This window comes from Ictidomys tridecemlineatus, chromosome 15 (genome assembly GCF_052094955.1).
Source record: "Ictidomys tridecemlineatus isolate mIctTri1 chromosome 15, mIctTri1.hap1, whole genome shotgun sequence".
Classification (NCBI taxonomy): Eukaryota; Metazoa; Chordata; class Mammalia; order Rodentia; family Sciuridae; genus Ictidomys; species Ictidomys tridecemlineatus.
Genome location: NC_135491.1, coordinates 21835411 through 21860384, shown reverse-complemented (window position 1 = coordinate 21860384; position 24974 = coordinate 21835411). Strand labels below are relative to the sequence as shown.

Genomic DNA, 24974 nt, shown 5'->3' with positions numbered 1-24974 from the left:
TCGGCTGGATAAAAAATTCTTTAGTCAAAGGCAGGAATGCAAAGTAGTGACAAGCGAAGGGGCTGATATATGTCTCAGTAACGAGTCTGACAATCAGAATGTAGCTCTTGGAGAATAGATAGATTTTAATAAGTGTGTTTACATGAGCTCAAGGTCAGAAGCAAGCTGCGCTGTGTTAAATGGTTTCTTAGTTGCTAGACAGAGAGAAAAAATGGACGATCACACACCATTCTTTGTAGATTATTATATCAAGGGTTCAGTCTCTGGCTCATCAAAGCTAAATGCCGCAAGACCTATCTAGTTGCTGTGAATTATGCCAGGGCGACAATGGAGAGCGTTTTTAATGGTACAATGCATTTCACCTACCAGATAGGGGGAGGCCGAGCCGGGGATGGGGATGTCTGCTGGGGCTGGGTGATGAGTATCAATGAACGGGGCGATTCTGAAAAGAGGCTGATGAAAACCGAGCCTGCCCTGCCCGGGCTGGGCTGGGAACAGTTCGCCGGGCTCTGCCGAGTGGGCGAGCGAGGCGCGCGAGCTGGGCGCCCGTCCCCCCTCAGCCCCGGAAAATGATCAAGTCAATCATGTGGACATGTTTCATTATTCATTGAACACAATCTTTTACAACGCTCCGTTTACGTGCCCGAGTTTGCTCCCGACGCCCGCGTTTCAATGTTTAAGGTAAGGGGAAAACAAAGGTGGGGGGGTGGATCGCGGGGCGCGGCGCGGTGGGGGGGCACTGGGGGGCGCGGCGGGCGCGGGGGGACCGCCCCGGCGTCCGGTAGGTGGCAAAGTGAGTTTGGACTCTTGGCGTAGCACCCCCCCATCCCCTCCCCCTCCTCATCTCGGCAAGGCCTGCCGCCCGGTTCCTTCTCGCCCCATCGCGATTAAAAAATACGGTCTAATTAAATATCCGTGGCTGTGACGTGGGCGAGAGGAGCTGTCAGCGGGGGCAAAAAAAAAAAAAAAAAAAAAGAGAAGGAAAACCGAGAAAGCGGCGGCGGCCGGGCATCGAATGGCGCTAGAGAACTTCGGCGGCGAGCGGGACCAGCGCCCGGGCGGCCGCCTCCCCCGCCCGCGGTCCCGGGACCGTTAGTTTGAAAAGGGAGTCTCCGGGCCTCGCGCCCCGGCGCGCGAGAGGGACCCTGCGCCCAGCTCCGGCCCCGGCCCGCGCCCCCAGTCCGCGCGCGGCCGGCAAGCGGCTCAAAGGCCCCCCGGAAACTTTCAGAAGGGTTTTGGGGGTGGGGGGGGACTCGTAAGGGGAGGGGGAGTTTGGGGACGCGGAAACTTCTGCTCAAGTGACTTTCCCCATTTTCTCCTCTGCCTGGAACTGGGGCTCCCCTTGCTCCCCCCTTTCCCCTCGCCGCCGCTGGCTGTGAGATACTGACCCCTCCGCCTAGAAGAGAGAGAGAGGGTAATTTGTAACCTTTTTTTTTTTTTTTTAAATCAAAGTTAGCTAATGCTTACAGTGTATCAAACTTGCCAGAGCCTAGGGCCTCTGAGACCTGCCATTTTGTGTTTTCACCGGCCTCCTGCGCCCCGGGAGCCCGGCGAGGCCGAGGCCGGGGCCGAGGTGCCAGGGTCTGAACCCGCGACCCCGAGAAAGGGCCATGGCTCCTGCAAGTGTAGGCGGCGCCGGTAGCACCTGCCCCAGATCGCCGCGGCCCTGGGGGCAAGCGGGGGCCAGAGACAAAAATAAATAAATAAATAAGTAACAGGTTATGGAGGGAACTGAGCCGGCCAGTCCCGGGCTGGAGAAATGAGGCCAATCAGAGTGAGGAAGTATGGGCGTGGGGGGCTCTGGAAGGTGGGGGAGAGGGAGGGGTGGGGGGGCGTCTGGGAACAGGGCAATTTAGGGGAAAGCACCCCCCAGCCCAGACATAGGACTGGGGCGAGAATGATCGCTGCTAATAAGCCTTTCTGTTTGCTTTAAGACATTATTATTATTATTTTTTTTTTTTTGGAAAATGAATTAAGGAAAACAGTCGTAGGCGGAACTCGGGATGTATTTTAGGCAAAAATAAAATAAAATAAAATAAGGGGGGGCTTTTCTTTGATGAGTAGGAAAGTGTCCAGATTTCGACGCGCCCATCTGTTGCAGTTTTGCAAATAATTTAAAATATAGATATCTCCGTATAGATGGACGTATGCGAAGTGAGAGAAGGTAGAAACGCAGGCGCGGGGAAGTTGGGGGGGGTGGGGAGAAAAGGGGGTTGGGGGAGAGAGGGAGAGAGCGCGAGAGAGTGAGAGAACGCTTTGTGTCCCCTCTCCTTAAATCTTCTCTGGAAACTCCTGCAGGGCTTTCTTTGGGGACAGGTGGAAAGTTAAGGTTCCCCCCCCTTCCCCTTTTCACTCTTGTATTGTGAGTCGTCCTTACTGTAGCCTTTCGGCGAGCATATACACAATCTCTTGAGTTAGGTGGAGAACTGAATTGATGGGAGCTTGGAGGGTTGGGGTTTGCGGGGGCAGTAGTAAGAGGTCGGGGGCTACCGAGGAGCAGGGCGGGGTCCCAACCCCGCGCGCCAGTTGCAGCGGTGGCCGGGTTTTGTTTGCCGGATATTGTTATGTCTAACGGGTGCCTTGCAGGAGACGTGATTTGTCAGCCGCCTTAGTTTTCACTTTAGCAGAAAATACGGCGGCTGCGCGCTGTGCTGGCCTGCTGGGCTCGGGCGCCCGGTGCGTCTGGGGCCACTGGCGTGCGCGCGGGTGGGAGCGGGCGGCCGGCGGGGAATGGGCTACGGGCGAGCGTGCCGGGCGGGGTGAGTGCGCGCGCGGGGCCGGCCTGCGGTTGCTCCTGCGCCTTCTCCCGGCAGCCGCTGCCGCCGTCGCCGCTGTGCAGTTTAGCAGAAATCCGACAGGGGCCGCGTTTGCTGAGCGCATCCGGCCGCCGGGCAGCCTCAGCGGGCCGCTGGGCCCGGCTGGTCCGTGTAGATGCTGGGAGGGGGCTGACGGCGGGGAGCAGACGGGGAGGGGCGCGGGAAGCGATCTTGGTCCGAGTGAGCGCCGCCCCCGTCCCATGGTGTCCTCTGTTTCCCGGCAAGTTGGGTAGTTCCGCGCTCCCGGGCCTTGGCGCCCTAGTCCCTAGTCAGGGCTTAGGTGAACTTGGGGTGGGGTGTGCGTGCGCGTGTGTGTGTGCGTGCGTGTATGTGTGTGCGGAGGGGGAGGTTAGACTGGGAACGCACTGTTTTTTTTCCCTCCCTCCCAGTTTGTTATTAGCAACTGGATTTTTACTTTAAGACCAGCTTTGCTCACTGCTGAGGTTGGGAGGGGGGGCGATCTTTTCCCATCACTCACATCTTTGTTCATTGTTCACTGAGTGGAAGGCAGGCGACTTAAAGAGACGAAAGAGAGGAAAAAGGAAGAGAAAGAGAAAAAAGAGGGGGAAGCAAGAACAGGGAAGGAGGAAAGGCGTGGGGTAGCGGGCCCCCGACCCCGCTGGGGTCGGGTTTGATAGTGAAATAGTAAACCCACGCACGGAGGGTCGCCAGGAAAGTGGACATTACCGCTTTAATTAACTTCGAGATGCTCCGGCGGCGGGACCTGGCGTAGCCGTGACGCGCCCCCATAAATCTGCCGGCCCGGGGCTGCTCCGAGAACTCGTACAGTAGCAGCGTCAGATCCAACGCGCGCCTCCCAGTCCGGAGTCCATTTGCATAATTGGATTTTTTTTTTTTTTGCCTCCTTCTTCCTCCCTGAAACTTGTTTGAAAACCCAAGTGAAAGCCGCGACGACCTGCACACTCAAAAGCAAGTGCCAAGTAAGTGCCCTGCGGTGGCCTCAGTGCGCCCCGAGGTTAGCGCGCAAAGCCGGTGAGCTAGGGTGCCGGGAGCCGCGCGCTGCCCGGCCGGCCTCTGGTGAGAGCCGCTATCCGGCGGGAGGACAGCATCTGTGGGCTCCCGACCTGCCGGGCTGGCTGCTCGCACAACTTTTTTTTTCCTCCCTGTCTCCCGACTTTTCGGGCCAGGTGTGGTGTTCGGGCCACGCGTGTACCTGTAGCAAGACCGGAGAGGCGATCTCTTGGACGCTGTGGAGTTGGGCATCTCCGGTCGGGGGCGGGTAGTCAGTCCTCGCGGCTGTTGGTGGAGGGCTGAACTGCGAGCGAGCGGGGCTGGCTGCTCGTCGCGCTGCGCCGCGGATGCAGCTTGTCGCCAAATGCCTTCCCCATTATTCTAAGGTTTGTGTCTCCGTGTGTGTGTGTGTGTGTGTGTGTGTGTGTGTGTGTGTGTGTACGCGCGCGCGCGTTTGTGTCAGTGTTCGACTGTGCTTTAAAAGGAAGAAAAGCAACCAAAACAAGATCAGGAAGGGCTTTCCCTTAGCTTGACCCCCCCCCCTTCCCCCAGCGACATCTATTTCTATTGCTAGAAGGAGAGAGTGCAGAGCTTCTTTTTTTTTTTAAGACAGGGTCACCGATAGATTGACAATTCTCTCAGAAACGCCATAAATTCTACAGCAAAGATGTAGCTGCATTCATAAAATGCCAGCTTTTGCCTGATGAGAAAAGTGGCTTTACGCGTCTCTCGAATTATTATAAATACATAATATATTATTATTATTTATAGTGTGCAGAACCTGAAAGTCGATGGCTTGGGGGAAGGCTGTAACCCCAGTTCCTGTTTGCTGGACTAGCTTGGGAACTCGCTGGGGGCTGGGCCCACCACCCTGCCTGGAAGGGCCCAGGGACTCAGCTTTCAGCCAAGGGAGTCGCAGGGGGGCGCCCCCAGCAGCCCTCTGGCCTCTGCTCAGAGAGAGCCTAGGGCTTCAGGCTGCTTTAGTTATGATGTCATTCTGATAGCTGAGTGCAAATGTCTCCTGATTCCACCATTAACCGCCTGGCTGATTTGCTTGGTAATGATAGCACTGACGTCCAGCTCCCTGACAAATGCAGGACCAGCGAGCCCTAGGAATTAACTTTTCCCCCCAGGAGGAGGGAGCCAGCTGCCAGAAGTATCGCCACCCAGGCCCTGCCTTTGGACTTTCTCTGCCTCATCTAGACACTGATGTGAATGACAGGCTCCTGGACTGAGGGAATCTCTGTTTTTGCAAAGTTTGGAGAACTTTTAGAAGGCTTTGGTTTCCAGAACATCCTTAATCTAGTAAAAGTGGAATCCAGTTGTCACCAGACAGAGACATTTGTGTCTGAGGGATGGCCAGGACCCCTTGTCTCTCTGCAGCCATTGTATGGAAGAAGGGATTGTGACATTTGCCTCCTACCTCCCGTCCATTAGCTGTACTTTATGTTAATATCACTGCAAGTAAACCGGATTTAGTGTTGATTTTTAAATAGTGTACAATGATTTAAGATTTCTTTTGATTTACTGTTCAAATGAAATTTGCATAAATGTGATGAAAATGAACTTAACATCTGGGCATATGAAAAAAGGTTAGTACCTCATATGTCATCTGCAGAGAAAGTCTTTAAAATGCTTTCACCCTAAACTGGGTTCGGGGAAACAGTTCCCGGAGACATAAATGGTAATTATGAAAAACCTGGAGAAAACGCTTTCAATAAATTTGCATTCTCTTGGACCAGTGCTCTGAAAACCCATCTTGTTCTATGCCTGGAGTGCTTAACTTCTGAGCAGGCTTGAGATCCTCACAACTCAGCAACTTAACTGCTGGCCGGGGCTGTCTTCACGGGAGACTTAGAGCAGGCGACAAGCGTCAGTCACGCTGCATTGGTCCAAGCCAGAGGCCAATAGCCCCCATTACAGGAGAGGACAGGGAGGTGGCCAGTAGGTGCAGCCCTACTAATCACAGTTGCCCATCGGGTGCTTAAGGCACTGCTGAGATGCAGAATCGTTGCCTGCTGAGCTGGTAAGGTTGTCTGCCCTGCCTTAGGTAACCAAAGAAATTTTCATCAGCTCAGACCTATAAAATCCACAAGCTCATTCAAGGAAACTGTGAACTGCATCTTACTTTTTAAGCAAGACAAAACTTATATATCTGGCATCAGGAAATCAGTTAAACAGCCTTCCCCAAATGTGGTTGCCTTTTGCTCAAAAGTTGGCTATGAATGGCACAGGTGTTTTTAAAGTGCCTTGAATGGAGGGGAAAAAAAGATAGCAATGATGCTCATGAGAATATAGATGAACTTATTTTTTTTTTAAAGGAGAGTACCATAAAAGAAGAAAGCAAATAGATTTATTTTTCCAGTTTGAATGAGGACAATTATAGCTTTTTAACATCTTTGGATTTAGTGTTTTTAATAAGCCTTTTAAGTAAGCTGAAATATCGGCTTGCATTTTGTTCTCAACATTATTTAAAATGAGACTTGATGCAAATTTAAAAACAGAAGGGAGTTTTCTGTAGGTGAACTTTTGTCCATGCTGAAGACAGAGCGCCACCACCCCCTGCCTTGACAGCATGTCTGCCAAGACCTAGAGCCTGTGAATGCTCAGTCCTGCTTCACCTTGTCTCCAGGTGGGGTCTTAGATTTGGGATAGAAGGACATTAATCTGGTGGCCTGATGACTTCTCTTGGGCTGAGAAGGTTGTATTTTGGTGTCTCAAGGCAAGGTACAGGTTCACTCACCTTGGAGATGCCTCTGTTAGTAGGAGCTTGTGAATCAAAGGGCTTTCTCTGTGAACACACACCTGTTCTGCACGCAGGCATGGCCCCACCAAGTCTGACTACAGCTATGGCAGGGTATGACTGATGCTGCAGAGGGACTGGAAGAAAAAGAGAAGATCCTTGGGGAATGGAGGGTTCTGCCCACCTGGCTATCTGCACTCACCTGTGTGGGTTATTAATTTTTTCTTTCTTTGGTTGGTGGGTTTGTTTATTTTGGTACTGGGGATTGTACCCAGGGGCATTTTACCACTGGGTTACATCCCCAGCCCTTTTATTTTTTATTCAAGACTAAAATCTCACTGAGTTGCTAAGGGTCTTATTCAATTGCTGAGGCTGGCCTCAAACTTATGATCTTTCTGTCCTGATCTTTCTGGGATTACAGACATGTGCCACCACATCTGGCTCACCTGTGTATTTTATGTGTCACCAGTAGGAGATGTTGGGAGGGAGGCCTTTTGCCAAGGAGAATTGGTTGTTCAGGTCTCTTGACTCTGGGGTACTGTGATATCCATCTTGGTAGCACTGAGTGTCTTTAGGGGGGGTGAATGGATAATGGGTGGAGTCAGAATAAGTTAAGCTGGGAAGTGGCCCCAATGGTCACATTTGTGGTGATGGCAGGGTGTGTATATGTGTGTGTGTGTGAGAGAGAGTGTGTATGTACTGGGGGAAGGTGCCATCCACTAGAAGCACCTGCTCTGAGATGATTTCCTTTCACCCCCTATTACACTATCCAGGAGAGATTAGTGAGTTTGTAAGTGGTCCTGTGAGGTGGAGGGATGGGTGGGGAAATAAATGGAAGGAATCAGAAAGTGCAGGAAACGCACATGCTCAGGATGTGGTCCCTGGGCAACATGTGCCACCTTCTTTAGATCCCGTTTTATTTTATGTTTCCAAATGAAGGCAGATATGGATGGAAGCCATTGCAGGAAGGTGGGCCATGCAGCAGGCCACCTGCCTAGGGCCCCAGCAGTAGCTGGGGTGGGGGGTGGGGCCTTCTTTGGCCAGTGGGTGCCATCCACAGGCTTCTGTGGCCTGTCTGTCCCCAGGCTGCATTGTACAGGCCTAGGGCTGGTTTCGGCTGTCTCTGTTGTCTGCTTGAGGACCCTGTCTCATCTCCACCTTTCACTTTTAAAAGTTATTATAATCCTTGGTTTTTATTTTATATTTCAATACAAAAAGTAGCCAGTACTTGGCTTCTCACATGCTGTGGGCCTGCTGGAGATGACTCCGGAAGTGATGTCCTACCCATTTTCCCTAAGAGGCAAGATTCCAGGTTAGGGTGAGGCCTTGGGTAGAACTTGCCCTAATAACCTGGGCCTCTTTTCTACAGACCAGGGTATTACAGACCTTTCCCTCTTGTGGGAACCCGTCCTGTGCACTATAGGATGTTTGGCAGCATCATTGACCTCTAACAGATGCCAGTAGCCTGCCCCCCCCCCACCACACCAGTTATGACAATCAAAAATGTCTGAAGACATTTCCATATACCTCCTGGGAGAGAGGCAATTAGGCTCATTTCCCATACTTTTCATGAGCCAGTCCCACAAAAGGGGGGAAAGATATATCAGCTTTAGTTCCACCCTCAGGGAGTTTGAAAGCTGGCAGGGGGACACACATGTCCCAGTGCTCCTTGTAAGATCAGGAGATTGAGGCCTGCACCAAATGAGGGCAGACCTAAAGGGTCTGCGATGAAGGACAACTTCTAGAGTGGGAGAATAAATGGGTGAGAGGTGTCTGGAACAAAGGTGTGGGACCCAACTCGGGTTTTATTTATTTTTTCTTTTGGCAGAACTGGGGTTGGAACCCAGAGTTTCACACTAGGCAAACTCTACCACTGAACTACCACTCCAGCCCCCCTGATTTTTAAAACGTTGATGAGATCCTAAAAATGCACCTGGGGGTGAAAACTGTGTCTTTGGGCCACTGAGGGTGACATGTAAATCAAAGTGACAGTTCTCAGGCTCTGAACCCTGGTGGCAGGATTCTGACAGTCCTTTATTTCTGAGCACTTATTATGGAAGGGAGGGCACTGAGTGTTTTACAACTTCCTGTGAGGACAGGTACCCTATTTGTCCTGAAGTTCAGAAAGGAAACAGAGGCAATGAGTGGGGTAGGTGGAAAGTCCAGAGCCCCCCACCCCGCTGCATACTCAACCCCTCTACTGGTGCAAAGCCTCCCCCTGACCCACGTTCACCTGCCTTCCTACCTCTAAGGCTGCACTGAGAAGGCAGAGAAGATCCTGGGGACCAAGCAAGCCCTCTGAGGTGTGGGAGAGCCTCCAGGTGGGCGGGGGCAGGAAGCTAATGCAGATGCTTCCAAGGCACTAAGAGATGCAGGAAGGAAAACCAGTCTATAAGGTCTCCCCCTCCTCTACCTGCCTGTTCTCAGTCTGTGGCTTTACAATGAGAAAATTAAGTGCCGTTTTGACACAGGAAAAATGATCACCGTAGGCTTGAGCTGACATTAACCTGAAAGTTTTCTATCAAGGCATTACAGCTTTGATTACCTGAGTCGTGTTTAGTTGGGTCTTTGATTACCGAGGTGGGCTTGTCTCTGGGGAATGTGTTCCTGCCCCCGCCCCCCTTCTCCCTGCTGGCTCTGGTGCCTGGATGCTTCTCTGCCAGCTCCACCCTGCTTCATACCATACCTCAGCCTTTCCATCAGTTGGGACTATCAGCCCCCTTCACATTTTTTTTTTTTTTTTAGTCTTTCTGTTGCTTCATTACCAAATTATACACACACATACACACTCGCACACACATGCGTAGTTCTATTTGGGTTGTAAAAGCCAACTCATAAATTCCCTAAAAATTGAGATTAATCACAGAATTGCCCATTCAGCCTTAATTATAATGATGTTCTCACTTGCATTTCTGAGGCTCCCATGTAATTCCCATAGATCTGAGTGAGATTTCAGTTCATGCAAGGGCTAGATGGTAAGGGCCTCAGAAGTTTGTGTGAATTCAATGGACTTCTCTGCCTGCAGTGTCCAGGCACCTGTGGGGGGAGGGTCTTAGGGTACTTTTTTTGTAGATGTGCCTGCAGTAGCTGGTGGTGGGTGCTTGTCCTTTGCCTGGTGCCGAATTCTGCAGCTTGGGCTAGTCTCTTGTTTAAAGGCCACTTAACAAGCCAGAGAAGGGCATCCCTTAATGCAGCTTCCCAGTGGGCAAACTGACCGGGTGTGACAACTTGTTGTAGCCACACAGCTGTGGCAGGGCCCAGGCGGGATTTGAAGCCAGCTGCATTGGCCCAGGGAGGCTCATGACCCTCACCTCCTTTGCACCCCCACCTTTCCATATAATCCTACTGGGAACAGAAATCATCCTTCCAAATGATACCAGCTTGCCTTTAAAATGGAAGTTAAAAAAAAATATGAACCAGAACTCGTGGCTTTGAGAACATATGCATTGTTGTAAATTTGTTTGCAGGAAGGAGAAAATATTGGGAAACTCTGCATGAGCTAAATGCTCACTGTAGAGATAGTCAACAGATCGCATGGATGTTATATATAAAATGTAATCTCTTTGGACAGTTCAATGTTTCATTTTGTCTCTCAAAATATCTAGGAACAGTTATCCCTTATTGATCAGAAGAAAAAGTAGCACCGGCAATCCTTGGGGTTATTTTTTTCTAAAATTTTAATTCTCCCTAAAAATCTATCACAGTCCAATCAGGCAGAGCCTTCCAAATTATGAAGGAAAGGTCGTCCTTGATATGAGCCTATTGAAGGGGGTGGGAAGTCTTATTGAAATTACAGCTAAAGTGCTTTATAATTATTTCCCATCCTCGGCCTGGGCTCCCAGTTTGGGGGTTTGGAATCTTGTCGGTGCCAAGTGGCTGTTTTCGGCAGCCTTAAATCTGCACGGAGCAGAGAGCGCCTGCCTCGCTGATGGAACGCGGCTGGATCTGCTAATTAAACTCGGTGCAGGATTGCTTAGCATCTGAGAAACTTTATTCACTAACGTTTCCACCCGAAAGAGGGTCAGCGCTGGTGGGTGGCAGTCCCTCCCCAATCGCGTAAGAAGAGTTCAAAAGGTGGAAAAGTGCTAGTGTGGGAATGTGGGGAGGGAGAAAAGCGGCCACATGCCGACATGAAAGGATTTAATCTGCGCAGCCGAATCCTCTCTGTGATCCAGGAGGGCCGCCTCTGTGCTGGCCTCGGCAGCAGTGCCACTCACTCTCCCGAGTCCTGCGGGGTGCTCAGGACTTGGAGCTCAAGAGTGGTCTGGAGCTCCTGCCTGGAGTGCTCTTGGACTTTGCATGCACCATTTCTTAAGCAAAAAGCCAGACGCTGCTCCGTCTGCGATTCTTTTCTGAGATCATTGACTTGACAACTTAATATTTATTTTCTGTGTTTTTTGTTTTGTTTTGTTACAGTCTCTCCCCCCCATTTCCTCCTTATCTGCTCTTTCACTCTTTTGCACACACACTCATTCTCAAAGTATTTTGAAAAAGCTTTTGTTAAAGTTTGAGGGCGGGTGGTGCAGGGTGTGGAGGGGGGGTCGCTGCATTGCCATTTTAGTTCCATTTAAAATGACCATCTAGCATATTTTGGAGGCCGAAGAAATAGTACAGATAAGCTGCCACGGATATTTGCATCATCTAAAAATGTATTGATGAAGCCTGTAAGATAGCAATTTTCTCCTTTAATAACTACTGTCACCCCAAGGAAGACACAGTGGTCTTCAGAGTATGTGACAAATGATGGGCTCAGCCGGGGCCTGGTCATCTGCTTGGCATTTCCCATGACAGTGCCCTGTGATGTAACGGATGGTGATCTGGCCTGTCTTTTGGAGGGGGATGTGACTGCTGTGCCTGTTGGCATGTTTATTCTCTAGCGATGACTGTCTGAGGTCAAGTAATATATTCCAGATATTAGGGTACAGAGTATCATCAAAACCCTCTCGGAGAAAGAACTGGTTGCGTTTTTTGACATCCTGCCCTTTTATCTCACTGATACCAGCAACCTGATCCTCGCATTTTCCCTCTTGTTTCAAAAGGTTGACAAGAGCTAGATCCCTGTGTGAGATTTTTTTTTTTTTCCTTCCAGGCACTGCCTGGTGAAAAAATACTAGGCCCATGTGTGGATCTTGGGGACAACAGGGGTCTATTGTTAAGAAAACTTTTTCTCCTTTTGCATGATAATATTACTCAGATAAAAATCACGGTAATTTTTGTGTGTGATCTCCAAATACCACCTTCAATAAAATAATTTGTTCATTGATCTAAAGAATGAGTGGTTTCCAGCTGCTTCCTTCCTCAGAATAGACTTTTGAGTTGGAATCTGTCTCTTTGACTCCTGTCTGGTGGAGGTTGGCTTCCTGTGGAGGTCATTGTGAAGGGGCCAGGTGGCCTGGGGAGGCTGGGGACAGAGTGCTTGCTTCTCCAGGAACTGGAGGCCTTAGCAGAATCTAATGCAAAATGCCAGTATGATAATTTGTACTTAATTGTGCAGATATTTGTGCTCCCTGATCTCTTTCTTGGAGGTAGGCAAGTCAGACTTTTGCTGGCCTGGAGTGCCAAGGCAACCTCCATTTTATTAATCTCCATCATCAATCAGTGGTTTAATCTTTAGGTGGGTGCAGGGAAACTTTACCCAATTTTTTTGCTTGCTTACTCTATACTTGCTTCAGAAAATGGAGAGTCTAAAGAAGAATTGTTTGTGTGCATTCTATTTTTCTAATTAATTTTTTTTGCAAGGGTTACTTAGTACATGTGTGTTGTTCAATATATCAATATCTGTAAGTTCACTTTTTGCATAATTTAATTTTTAGGGATATTCCCTCTTTCATTCCACGATTGAGATACTTGTTTCATTGAGCTGGAAAAACATCGAGTTTGGTAAATGAGGAAGAGCTTGAAGCATGTTTGCTTTGTTTTGTTTTGTTCTTAAAACAGCGTCACACCATAATAGAGAGCTCAGGACCAGTCAGATGGGACTGAGTTCAACACCCGCCTCTTCTACTTACAAGCTGTTTGTGAGCCGGGCATTTTTATCTCCAAGCCTCAGTTTTCTCATCGGTGGGATTGGAATAATTCTTCCTGCCTCATCAAAGTCTCTTTCCTGCATTGAAAGAGAAAAATGATTAATGAAAGAGCCCAGGGACCAGCTATTCGAGGAATAGCCAGCTACGATTATTACTCGTTTTCTACATTTTGTTGAATATTTTAGAAATGCGGCCCCTGCCCAAAGCTGTGTGTGCCAGTCATTTGCAGAGCTGCTGGAGAGGTCTCCTTGCTCCTTTGTTGCCTTGGCTGGTCTTTGGAGTTATTCACCTGGGGATCAATAAGTATCGGCGGATTGATTTCTTATGTTTCTGAAGATGCATTTTATAGGGTCGGCTGAGTTCATGGAGGAGTCTGGGTGGGGGTGGGGTCTACGCCTTCACTAAACAAGCATTCTCACTCCAATCCACCAAATATTAGCACCACGATTCCCCTACATGTTCACATGTCATGCGTATCACCGATGCACACACATACATGTACATATGCCACATGCGAGCATACACGCATGCACTTACATACACAGACCTGTGAACTGGCATTGCATGCTTGTCCACATACATGCACATCGTACACCAGTTGCTGGAATCCTGGTGGGAACATGATACATTTTTCTCTCCATCTTTTCCCTAGAGGCAAAGCCAAAGGCCCCCAAGAAGGTGTTGTCATTCATTCATGCATTTTAGAAAATATCAAGTGCCTTTGTGTCCTAAGTAGGTTTAATGCTCTGAACAAGAACAAAATCACCATAAGACTGTTATCTCCAGACCAACAACAGAATGAGAGTAGTGATGATCTCAGGGGTTCTGGTTCCAAATGAGCACGCGCACACATAACACACACACACACACAAAACACACACACACAACACACACACACACACACTAAAGGAATTTGCCTAATTTGTATCCTGGTGTGTATTCATGTATTGATTCCAGGGAAACTGACGCTCAAGTATGAGGTATTAAATTGGCGAGTTGAACCTAGAGCCGTTTCATTCCAGACAAGTCACCCAAGCAAGAGGTGGGGAGTCGAACCTCACTTTTTTTTTTTTTTACAGAGGACCAGGTGGAAGTCCAGGATGGTTTTCCCAGGAGGTTTTTTTCCCAATGGCCCCTAACCCTGTGACAAAAGGACAGCTTCAGTCTCCATTGGACAGCCGGGAATACCCTAGCGATCCCATCTTCCTCGGGTATATTTGAAACCAAGATCAAGTCCTGTAAATAAACCTGTAAAATTTATTGGGTGCTTATTAGATGGATGGCCTTGGGTTTTAAAATGCAAGGTATCATTTAACTTAGTCCCTGGGGTACTCTCTGTCTTTTGGTTGAGTGAGGGAGGCTTATCCATGTGGTGTGACTTGCCCAAGGTCAAGCTGCTGGTAGGTGGCCAGGCAGGGCTCTCTCTGCAGGAATCCTGTGCTGGGATGCGTGGCTGCTGGTGCCTTTGGGAAGGGGGCTCTGGGCTCCTCCTGGAGCTTCTCTGCAGATGGAGTTTTCTGGAACAGAACAGTTGGAGACCCAGGCTTGTGAGGTGGACATCCTTGTTTCAGTTGCAGATTCTGCCGTTCTCTCCCCTTGGACCCTAAAGGGGGAGATGTGTTCTGAGCATAGGAGTCCTTTCCCTTTTTAATTTACATCCTGGGAATAAGAGGGAAGACCCACATCCCCTCCTCTGCTGGTAGGAAGTGGAGGACACCAACCCCCAGACCCTAAAAGTATCTCTTCCTTTCCCTAGAGAGTCCTTGCCTCTCTGGTCCCTACCTTAATGTCCCACTCTTCTGTCAAGCTTCATTTCACACCCTTCCAGCTCCGTGAAGCTGTGTGGGGGCACCTACCCCTGCAAAAAAGAGCCACACGCGAGGCCTTCTGGGAGCCTGCCCTCATCTGCCGGAGCCTCGGGGTTCAGGAGCGCGTCTCCTCCAGGCTTTCAGGGCAGCCTTTGCAGGAGACACCAGGCAGGGTCCCGGTCCCTGGGCTTTTTCTTGCCTATCATCAGTGAGGTGCAAAGTGTTGACACTGGTCACATCCTGGGGGTTTCTTGGGACGGGCTCGAATGGGCCGGTGTTCAGCTCTAGAGCTTCAAGGGGACAGTATCTCTTCAGGAAAGTGGGTTAGAAGGGCCAGGCCCTCTGAGCCCCTTGAGGACCTCCCTACCATGTCCCAGGGCAGCCCCTGGCTGCATGCTGGTCTGCCTGCCGGGGAGGTGGCCTGGGGCTGCCCCTGCAGACAGTGCTGACTGCAGCTGCCTGACCTCCCCGGGGCCTGCTTATGAACAGCCCCAGAGACAGAATCAACCCTGGAAGAGCCACATGCCGCTGGGATGGACATCCAGGCTCTGAGAAGGAAGCTCTGCCAGCAGGCAGTACACATAAAGTAGGCTTCATGGATCTTCTTGTGAGGTACTGGGTACTAAGTGAAGGGTACTAGGTATTAGGTGAAGGGTACTAGGTACTTAGGCCTCAGTGTGTAACTGGTGTTTCTTGAATAAATCAACAAGGAGTGAGGAACACAGCTTTTGGTGGGGGAAAGGCAAGAGCATGGCAGTGGGAAGTGGTCTGGCAACTGCACTTTGCCAAGGACACTATTTTGGGCAAAGTCTTATGGGTGTAGCTCGGCAGTGGCTCATTTGTTTGATGTTGTACCAGCATTTGGAACCATTCTAAGTCCTGGGGATATGACAGAAAATAAACACATAAAAATTTGTGCTCTCATGGAGCTTACATTCTGCAAAAAAATAATGATTAAAATAGCATGTCAGATTCTGATGTTGTTATAGGGAAAAATGAAGCAGGTAACACATGTACAGCAAGATGGCAGGTGGAGGGGTAGCTGTGATGTTAAGTAAGCGGGGCAGGGGACCTCACTAAGAAAGTGGCATGAGCACAGACTTGGTGTTGAAGATCTCCAAAGAGCATTACAGACTACAAGAACAGAAAGTGCAAAGGCCCTGATGCAGGATTGTATTTGACATTACCAAGAAGCAGCCGGGGGCTGCTGTGTGGCTGGAGTGAGAGAGGTTGAAGAGTAGCATGAGCAGAGCCCATGGAGAGCTGGTTTTCCTATCACACTTGTCTTTTTTCCACACCACTCTAGCCATGTCACCATAATCCTCAGATCTTTACTGAGCAGCTACTATGTGCCAGGCACTGTATTAAGCAGTAGGGACACAGATGGCCCTACATCTATGGTTCCTGATGCTCTAGAAAGAAAGCCAGAGGTATACTTATCATTCCAACGGACCATGAAGGTTGTGAAGGACAAGAACAGAGGCTGTGGGGAAACCTCTTCTTCAATTAGATGGTTAATGGCATCTTCATAGAGAGCAATGAAGGGTGAGAGGCAATCAGCAAAGCAGAGAGGGTAAGGATTCCAGACAGAGGGAATGGCATGTGTAAAGGCCCTGGGGTTGGAGAGATCTTGGTGGTTTTGGAAGAAGAACAAAGGCCAGGTGTTTGCAGCTCTCCCAAGAACAGTGTTGTCTTTTTTTGAATGGGGGAAGGGGGTGTCCACTGGTAGGAGCTGCTCCCTCACTCTAGGAGCACAGCTTGTGGAGGGGCATCCACTGACCCTGTGGATATCGGTCTTTCTTCCAAGTGGTCCTTCTCTCTTGTCCTCCTTCTATGATGCGTGGCTCCCCTCTGCCTTTTGTCTCCCACCCCCAACTTGAGGGGGTGTCTCTGTCTACACAGTTTCTTTGTGCTTTGTTTATACAGTCACACATCACACGATGACATTTTGGCCAAGGCAGATCACATATATGACGGTGGTCCCTAAAGATTGTAAGAGAGCTGAAGTATCCTCATCACTTAGCGACATTGTACCATGCACGATACTCCGACGTTTGTGGTGGTATTGCTGTAAACATGCATAGGGTGCTACCAGGCCTGTAACAGCAGACAGCCCATGCAGTTAGGTACAGTACCTGACATTGATAATGATAATACAGACTCACTGGTTATGTATTCACTGTACCATGATTTTATCATTAATTTGGCGCGAACTCCTAGTACACAGTGTGCCATGTTCCTGGTGCTATCCTCATACAAAACATGTTTGTCATGACCCTCGATGATATCAAGAGGCCATGTGTAGTGACCGGCCTGAACCATCTAGGTCTGTGGAAGTCTGCCAGCTGATGTCTGCGCAGTGCCATCACCTAGTGACACATTTCTCAGAGCACATCTCCATGGTGGACAGGCTCACGACTGTGCTTGGTCATGCTTCCTGCAGCCCCGGAGGCCAGGGGAATAGTCTGAGTTTTGCAGAAGCACCTCAGGGTCCCTTTCTTGCCTGGGCCTGGCTAGTTTCATGTCTTCTCTTTCAACCCCTTTCATCCCCTGTCATTAGGCTGGGTGCTGAGTACTGGAGGCTGAGGGACAGCTGCACAAGTGGGGCTCCTGCCCACAGGGACCTCTGGAGTTTGTGCTTTGTTCAGGTATCTTCGACTTTTGAAGTTCTCACCTACTCCCCCCCCCCCCCGCCCCGAATCTGTGAGTCCTGAATACCTGTCCCTTTAGGAAGAGGGACCGACCGGTTGGCAGGAAAACTAGATCCTAATTTATGGCCCCTGGAGGTCTAAACAGGACATTCAGTTGTAGAACTTGCTAGTACATCTCACGCCTTCTGATTTATTCCTTAAATTATGACAATGGTAACTTTTAAATTTGATTTTATTTTTAGTGGAAAATGAAATGTGTCCTGGCTCTTTGGAAACTGAACTTTTTCTTCAATCATTTGGTTTTAAATGGTTAAGTAAATTTCATTAAATAACTATAAACATTCCAAATCCTCCTGCATACATATCATATTTCACATCATTGTAACTTAGATGCAAAATATTAAAATGTAAATGACTCAATAGAAAAATTATGGAAACAAATGCATGACTTTTATTACACTTTCAGAAAAGTTGCTTAAATATTTCCCCTTCCTTAGCAGAAATCTATGATGAATTAAAGGAAAAAAGTATTTAAGGACACTATAAAAATAATCCTTAAGAATAAAAGTAAGTTATTTTCCCCCTGATTTTATCTTTTTTAATCCTGTAAATATATTGGGTTATGTTGGTTATTGTCCACTTATTAATTTGACTACCACAAAGTAAGCTACATTAAACCAAATGTAATCATTTTAACTTAAGCATAAGTTGGAGTAGTAATTTTACCCAAGTGCTTAATATAGATCTAAATTTACATGTCATGTATTAGGAAATTTGAACCAACAGTTCTTCTTTTTCCTCTTTAGAAATATTTCAGTCTGTAGTAAAAATTGTCTGGAAAACATTTGGTATTTTATTTTAGTCTCTATCACAAATTTCCATGTGATTGTTCTATAATAATCTTGAAAAGTGACACAAGGTTCCTTTCCCATAATAAACAGCAACTAATGTAATAATAACAAATGATAATGCTAATGAAAAAATTATATTTTCCCCCAACTTAGAGAAGAGTGCCAACAATAGGTAGGATAAAATAAAATCAATATTTTGACAGTGCTCTATTATGTCTGGCTCATTAATTTGGAGACGACTTCTCTGTTCAATCCTAAATCACCAAGTGTCAACAAATAGTAGTTTTAACGTCTACTCTCATTCCAATGCATTTAATGCTTTGCAAGTTATTTTTGGAAGAAAATGATTTTTGATTCTGCAGATGTATAGAGATTGCATTGTGTAGGTTTTTGTCTTGGGGAACAATGAAAAACTTTTGCCATTGCAATTTGTATTCAAGAGATTGTTCATTTCAAATTCCGGTTCAGCACAATACTGCATAGTTTTCCATATATCTATACACATATGCACACATGTGTGTATACGCTAATGTGTGCACACACTCTTAAAAGACACATTGACTCCTTTTCGCCAATTTTACCCAAAGTTTCACTTAGCTACCTCTTCTTTTCAAAGAATCTAGAGTTTTGATTTCCAAGTACCGATTGTCAGTTGATTAAGGTCAATGCCAGCACTTATTCAGGCTCCTATTGACTGGGGCCACGTGATATAAGTGATTGATCCGCCTTAGACACAGAATTGCTAATTTTTCATTGCATGCTCCTTTCTACCTAGCCCCTTCTCCATCACCCCGAGTTCTTCGTACAGTATGGCAGGGCCGGCCACCTCCCCAGGTGCTGGGCTGTTGTGTTAATGCAGAATTACATCTCTCCCACTTGTGCAAAAAAGTATTTGTATCACCGCCGCCTGTCCTTTGTTTTCCAGAGATCACCAAAGCCTGGGATTTAGAATAGCAGATAATAACATACAGTGCATATTATTGATGCTGCTTTAATTGTCTTATTGACAACTCACTTGAACTTGGAGAAGCATGCTAATATTTATCATCCTGTGAACTCGTGTGCATTTTCTTGACTGAAGCCTTCACTTCAGAAGAATCTCAGAACTCAGATGTCTGCCCACCCGGCCTTGCCTTTCCTCCGACAAGGGGTTTGGAGACTGGTTCGTGGCGGGTGGGGGGAACCTGGGTCAGCTCTCTCTGCTCATGGCCCCTTTAGCTTTTAGCATCCTCTGGATGCTCCTCCCTCTCGGGGTGATCTGGCTAATTAGCTCGCTGACCAGCACCTGGCCAGGAAAGGAGGCAGCAAGATGACGCACCCGAGCGGTTGCAAAGAGGGCAGTGCCAGCCGGCCTTGGGGTCGCCCAGAGGTTTTTTTTTTTGTGTTTTTAAAGAGGCAGCTGTTTTTTTTCCTTTTGGGAGATGCCAATGGAGGATATTAGAAAGATTTAGAACAGGCAGAAGCTGGAATTGAGGCCACTGTACAGGCTAAGAGACAAAAACCCACCTGAAGAAGGTTTGAGAAGCTCAAGTTGGTGGTGGAGCCATCGCGGTCTACCCTGTGCCGCCCTGGCTGAGACATGTCCCACCCTGTTCCCCCATGTCCCCGAGGCTCCAGTCTGCTGGTCTCCCTCGGTTCCTTGGACATGAGGACACAATCACACTCGGGGGTCTTGGCACAGCCGTTTCCTCTGACTGGAGCCTTCCGGTCCCCACCTTTCACCTGGCCACTCCTGGCTACCCTTTCCATCAACCCTATGCCCGTCACTTGCTAGGTCATTGTCCTACCCTGTTGTCTTGCTGATCCTTCTTGATCTTATTGATTGTTTGCATATTTACCCATCTCCCCTCCTCCACATGGACCAGACCCCCCCAAGCCAGGGCCCTTGACAGTCTCTTTGATGGCTCAACATCCAGCACCCAGAATGACGACTTATAACTGGCAGCAGCCAGTTGACATATACTTCTCGAAAGAATGCTATTTTCCTAAAGGACAATATGGGAGTTTGCCTGTGGCCCTTTGAGAACAGTTTTGTGTCATCAAGCACAGTATCTGATGATGTGACCTGTGCTCCACTGTTGGAGGAGGGACCCTGCAGCCGTGGCTGGCTCCCCACCGTCCAGAGGCTGCCATGATAAAATTCTGTGTCAAAGCTATGTGTTCCTCATCGCTAAAGCTTCTCTCCCCTGGTGGGGACACTGGCTCGGCCGGGGTGTTTCTTCTGGTTTGGGTTTCAGCCCTCCCGAGGCCTTTTCTCCTAAACTCTCTCTCCTAAAGTGTACCGTGTCATCCCAGGTGGGCCATGCGGTCCCCGTCATGGACCTTGACATCAGTACTTTGGGCACGGAGGCTGGAGTTGGGTTCTTTGCGGCTGCTGAGAGCCAGCTGTGTGGGGGCCCTGATTAGCAGAGACAGCGTTGTTAGTCGCTCAGCGTCCTCGTCTTTGGCAGCACTCGATGGGGGTCCCTGGGCAGAGGGATGCCGTCTTGGCTCCCTGATTGGTGAGCCGCTCATCTGACTGATGAGTGAGGTGGAGCCACCCTACTGGCTTCAACAAGACACTCGAATCACAGAGGATGATTGCAGAAGGGGGGAAAGGACTTTCAACCTATGTCACATCCTGTTGCCCCAGTGATTCCCGTCTCTGGAGTTTCGCGGTGCATCTTGAAGAACCTGTTTTCCGAGGGTTGGAGGTACGCACCTTCCTCCTCCCCACTGGTTGACAACAAGGCAGGATTCCTGCAGAGAAAAATCAAAGATGGGAGTGAATCTGGAAATGAACAGCCTACGGGTCTCCGTTTCCACCTGTCTGTTCCATGGGGGTTCTTCCATGGAAGAACCGTGGAGATAGTTCTGCCCTCTGTCCGTATTATCTATTCAGTCTGTGAGTTAAATGGAAACCACTTTTTCCTGCGTAGGTATCCTCTCCTCAACTTGATTGCAAGCTCCCTGAGGACAGATTTCCTTTTTACCCCCCCTCTTAGTGTACCTGGGTCTTGCCACCCACCAGATTCGCCCACTGCCACCCCACAGGACATCTGACTCCTGCGGGGGGGTGGTTTGGGGTGAGAGAAGAAAGCAATAAAGTCTTAATAAACGAGCAAAGAGAATTAGGGTCTTCCGAAAAGAATTAGAATAATTATCCATAGAATCGCGCGTCATTTACAGACGTCTTGGGCTAAAAACTATTTGCTGTCTACTTGGTTGCCAAGCCTAACTTTTTCCCTTTTAAGTCAATGAGTTAAAAAGTGGAGTAATTGGCATAATTTTTTTTTTCTTAAAATAAAGACCCTAAGACTCTTCCAGGGAGATCCAAAGACATTATTACTCAAACCTAGGGCTTTTGGGGAATGAAATTCCTCACAAATGGGTTCCCTAATCAGATAAAGTAGGAAATCCTTTGGTGGTGTGTTTCTTGGTAATGATCCATTTGCTTCTAGTTAAGGAGGGGAAATCCCACCTGCTGTCACAAGGCTGGTGGAATCTAGCTCTTTCCACTGGGATCTTGGCCGTTGTCTTTCTTAGGTCCGCCTCCTGACCTTTCTTCTCCAGTGTCTCTGGGTCTCCAGCTTCCCATTCCGCTGCTGTGTTTCAGCTGGTTGGTTATGTGAATAAAAATAAGATGTGTTGGGGCAGGGATTGTGACTCAGCGGTAGAGCGCTCGCCTAGCCCACTCCGGGCCCTGGGTTCGATCCTCAGCATCACGTAGAAATAAATAAATAAAACAAAGGTTAAAAAAAAAATAAGATGTGGGTTCAAGAGATCCTCTGTGTGCCGGTTCAGGCCAGTGTATAATTTGTAGTCAGAAGTCTCAGGTGCTGTTCTTTGCTTGGCTCGTCACTTGGGCAATTTGTTACTCCAGTTGGGCCTCCGTTTCCCCAGCTGAGAAATGAGGTTGGTGTTGCTAGACCAATGAATGTCTCTCCAACTTTGGCAGGCAAAAAGAATAATTTGGGATGCTTGTTAAACCTTTCTATTCCTGAGTCTCATATTGCAATTATAAGACCCGGGTGCTTTAACCAACAATAAAATCAACAAACCCACAAAGCTTGGATGGCTCATTAAGTCTTCAGATTTCCACCGTATGAAGTTGGGGAGGTGTTCTTGAACATCTCATGTCCCGAGCATGTACAGCTAGAAAGAGACTTGGAACCTTGCGTCTTATACACCGATCATTGCTCACGTGTTAGAAATACTCTTCATAACTCCCTAATGGACCTAGTGGGACAAGATGTTATTAATACTGCTCCAGGTGCGTTTGGCTTTTGACCTTAGCCAGCAGTGGTTCTGAGGAGCCATTATTTCTGATGCCTATTAGATCTCATCCTTTAACAAGGAGAGAACCCTTGAGTAAACGGATGTCTGGTCTTTCCTTTTGTCTTTTTAACACCCTTCCCCCTCACCCCACCCCAGAAGTTTGGCGACATTAAGCAGGAAGGACAAATCATCGCCATGTACAGATTTTGTTTCAAATAAAAGAACTCAATTTGCTGCCAAATGGGGGTTTAACCTCTCCCAGATCTTTGGTTGTGCATAATTAATGCATCGTTCAGCATTTGACTTTTGTGCTTTTCATACAGATTTAATCTTAAAGGATGCTTCTGAGTTCTGTGCTCACAAAAGCAGACTCGGATTATTCCATGGTTTTTTTTTTTTTTTTTTTTTTTTTTGCCTTTGGGTTTGGGGGGATGATCTGGGTGGGTAAAATAGCCTCCTCTCTCCAGTTACTCAGCGAGAGCATTAACTCAGGGCCAAGCGCGGTGCTTCCCAGCGGTTGGAAGCGAATAGGTGCAGTACCGCTACTGATAATAATACTAGAAACCAGGAGGAGGGTGACAGTGACCAAGATGACAGGACACCCATAGCGTGATTTATGGGTAACTTTACGTCTCTCTTCTCGCTGCATCCTCAGCAGTCCTGGGAGGTGGAGTCCGTCTGATTTTCCAGACGTGGACCCTGGGGACTCAGATCTCCCGAGTGACTCACCAAACCACACACCCAGCTGAGTTCAGGTGAAAGTGGCCCATCCCTGCCCCACGGAACTTCTACTTCTCACACCAGGCAGGGTTGCTCTGACCATCTGTTTCGCGACTGTGGCTACTAAGATGGGGTTAAAGGAATACAGAGGGCGCCCTCTCCTTTCTGGGGCAGGGAGGTGAAGGGCTGGGGGTGTGCAGTTCAAGAAGCCAGCCGGCTCCAGTTCCTTTTTCTGGGGAAGCATCCAAGAGAGCCTTAGCTGCAAATCTCCTTCCTCTTTACACCCCCTGTTGGGAATGTTTTGGGGACATCCTTTATGTGATTTCTTCTCTGGGCCAAGTCAGTGCTCCTTGGATCTGCCCCCTTGCCAAGGAGACGGGATGTAAGAACATGTTTTCTATTGATTTTTAAAAGCAATTCAGGACCCAACTGGTAATAATAGGTGTGACCTGTGCCGTTTGCCAGGCAGGCACAAGCAGCTCGGAGCCTTGTTGTGCGACTCTTGATGTTTGGGATGTGCATTCTTTGAAGATTACTTCTAAAGCAAGGCGTCCAAATCCTTAATTCACGATTCTGTCTATTCCTGTGGTGTTTACATTCCACCATGGCAGAAGATCACTGTAAAAGAGAAAGATGAAAATGCACTTTTAAAAAGGGCTTTCTTGCGTAGGCCTCCTTCAAAGACCCTAACCCTTTCCCCTCTTGTTGATGCCGAGGTGTGTGTTTCATCTACAGGAGCATCTACATTAGTGGGTGATTTAAAGGTTTCTCACAGTGTCGTGACATGTTCAGCCCGAGCTCTTGCGGTGCTGAGCCGGGCGGAGCAAGCGCTGGTGTGATTTCGGGCGTCTGGGCATGTCTCTCTGGCATTGTGGATCCGTGGAAGTGCTTTTGTGAATTTTGTCGGGGTGCGATTCAGCTCTCTGCCGGAAGTCGCGTCTGCAAGGGTCTTGGGGGAAGTGGCTGGTGGGGCTGATGGAGTTGGCCAGTGGGCAGAGCAGGGGTGGCTAGGGCTGGGTGCTGAGGGAGGAAAGAGTGTCCTGCTGAAGAAAAGTCACTGAGCTCTGGAGCCTGAGAGTAACGCGTGGACACAGGACCAGTTAGGGCCTCTCCTTTCCCTAAATGCCAAAATGGCAATGGTCACTGATGCCTTTGTGTACACAAAAGGCATTCAAATATATAATTAAGTTTAAGGTCCAAATTAGTTCTGATTTTTTTCCCAAGATGATTTTTTTTTAAATACTTTTTTTAGTTGGTTGATAGATCTTTATTTTTATGTGGTGCTAAGAATCAAACCCAGTTGCCACGTAAGCGTGCTACCACTGAGCCACAACCCCAGCCCTCAAAGATGATTGTTTTAATGTCTTTTCTTGCAGTGGGCAGGGGACGGGGAGGATAGCAAGTGTCAAATATTTTTTAAAAATATAACTAATTTATTTATTTATTTATTTTTTACCATTGTTAATGTTATTATCTCTGACTTTTGGGGGACTCTTTGAGAGTATGTGGCTGCCTTCATTTTACCCAGGGCTAAGGTTTAAGGTCTCTCAGATCTTGAGACCCCCCCCTGATCTGGATTATGATGAACATGTAGGGCCTGTCTCCCATTACCCCCAAAGTCCCCCCGTCTTCAGTGGGGACATAGGCCTTGTGATCACAGAGCACCGTACAGGTGACCCTGGGTGTCAGGGATACAGATGAGCATAGTTCTACATGATACCCACTGTCTACATTCTGGGGGCCAACCAGATGCTGTCTGTGTCACCCTTCATTCATCTGGACAATTATGACATGATGGGCCAAAGAAGCACTCTGAGGTCCCACGTGGTTCGTGTGGGTCTTAGACAGAGGGTCTGTCCTTTGCATGTGTCGGTGCCCTCACTCTTTCCATAATATGTTGAGAAGTGGAGAGTGGGAACATGCGGGTCTCTGACTGATTGGTCACCCTGGCCCTTTAAAGCCAGACTCCTTAATATTGAGCTCACTGTTCAAGAGGTAGTGTTTTCTTGAAATTAAAATAAAATAAAATAAAATAAAATTAAAATAAAATTAAAATTAAAATTAAAATAAAAATTAAATTCTTCCACTTTAAACAATACTTTCTATTTTCTCCTTTAGGGAATGCTCCCT

At 48.2% G+C, this 24974-nt stretch overlaps 1 protein-coding gene and 1 long non-coding RNA gene across 17 annotated transcripts in view; one reads left to right on the top strand and one right to left on the bottom strand.

Moving 5' to 3' along the window:
* The window catches only part of Znf536 (zinc finger protein 536), a 431882-nt gene that overhangs the window by 395 nt on the left and 406513 nt on the right, over positions 1–24974 (top strand). For 2 of the 16 annotated variants that reach the window (XM_078032227.1, XM_078032216.1), the window contains exon 1: positions 38–681. The exons of 2 other annotated variants lie outside the window; for them this stretch is intronic. The gene's annotated coding sequence lies outside the window, so the exon portion shown is untranslated. Of the gene's footprint in view, positions 1–37; positions 682–1320; positions 1415–3146; positions 3758–4063; positions 4175–13636; positions 13769–24974 lie in introns of those variants that run through there. 12 more of the 16 variants (XM_078032224.1, XM_040279740.2, XM_078032219.1 and 9 more) reach the window with 11 other exon arrangements.
* On the bottom strand, positions 324–3815 carry LOC144370836 (uncharacterized). The gene is made up of 2 exons (XR_013430823.1): positions 3504–3815; positions 324–1396 (listed from the first exon to the last, which is right to left on the bottom strand). It is a non-coding gene; the product is annotated as an uncharacterized LOC144370836 (long non-coding RNA).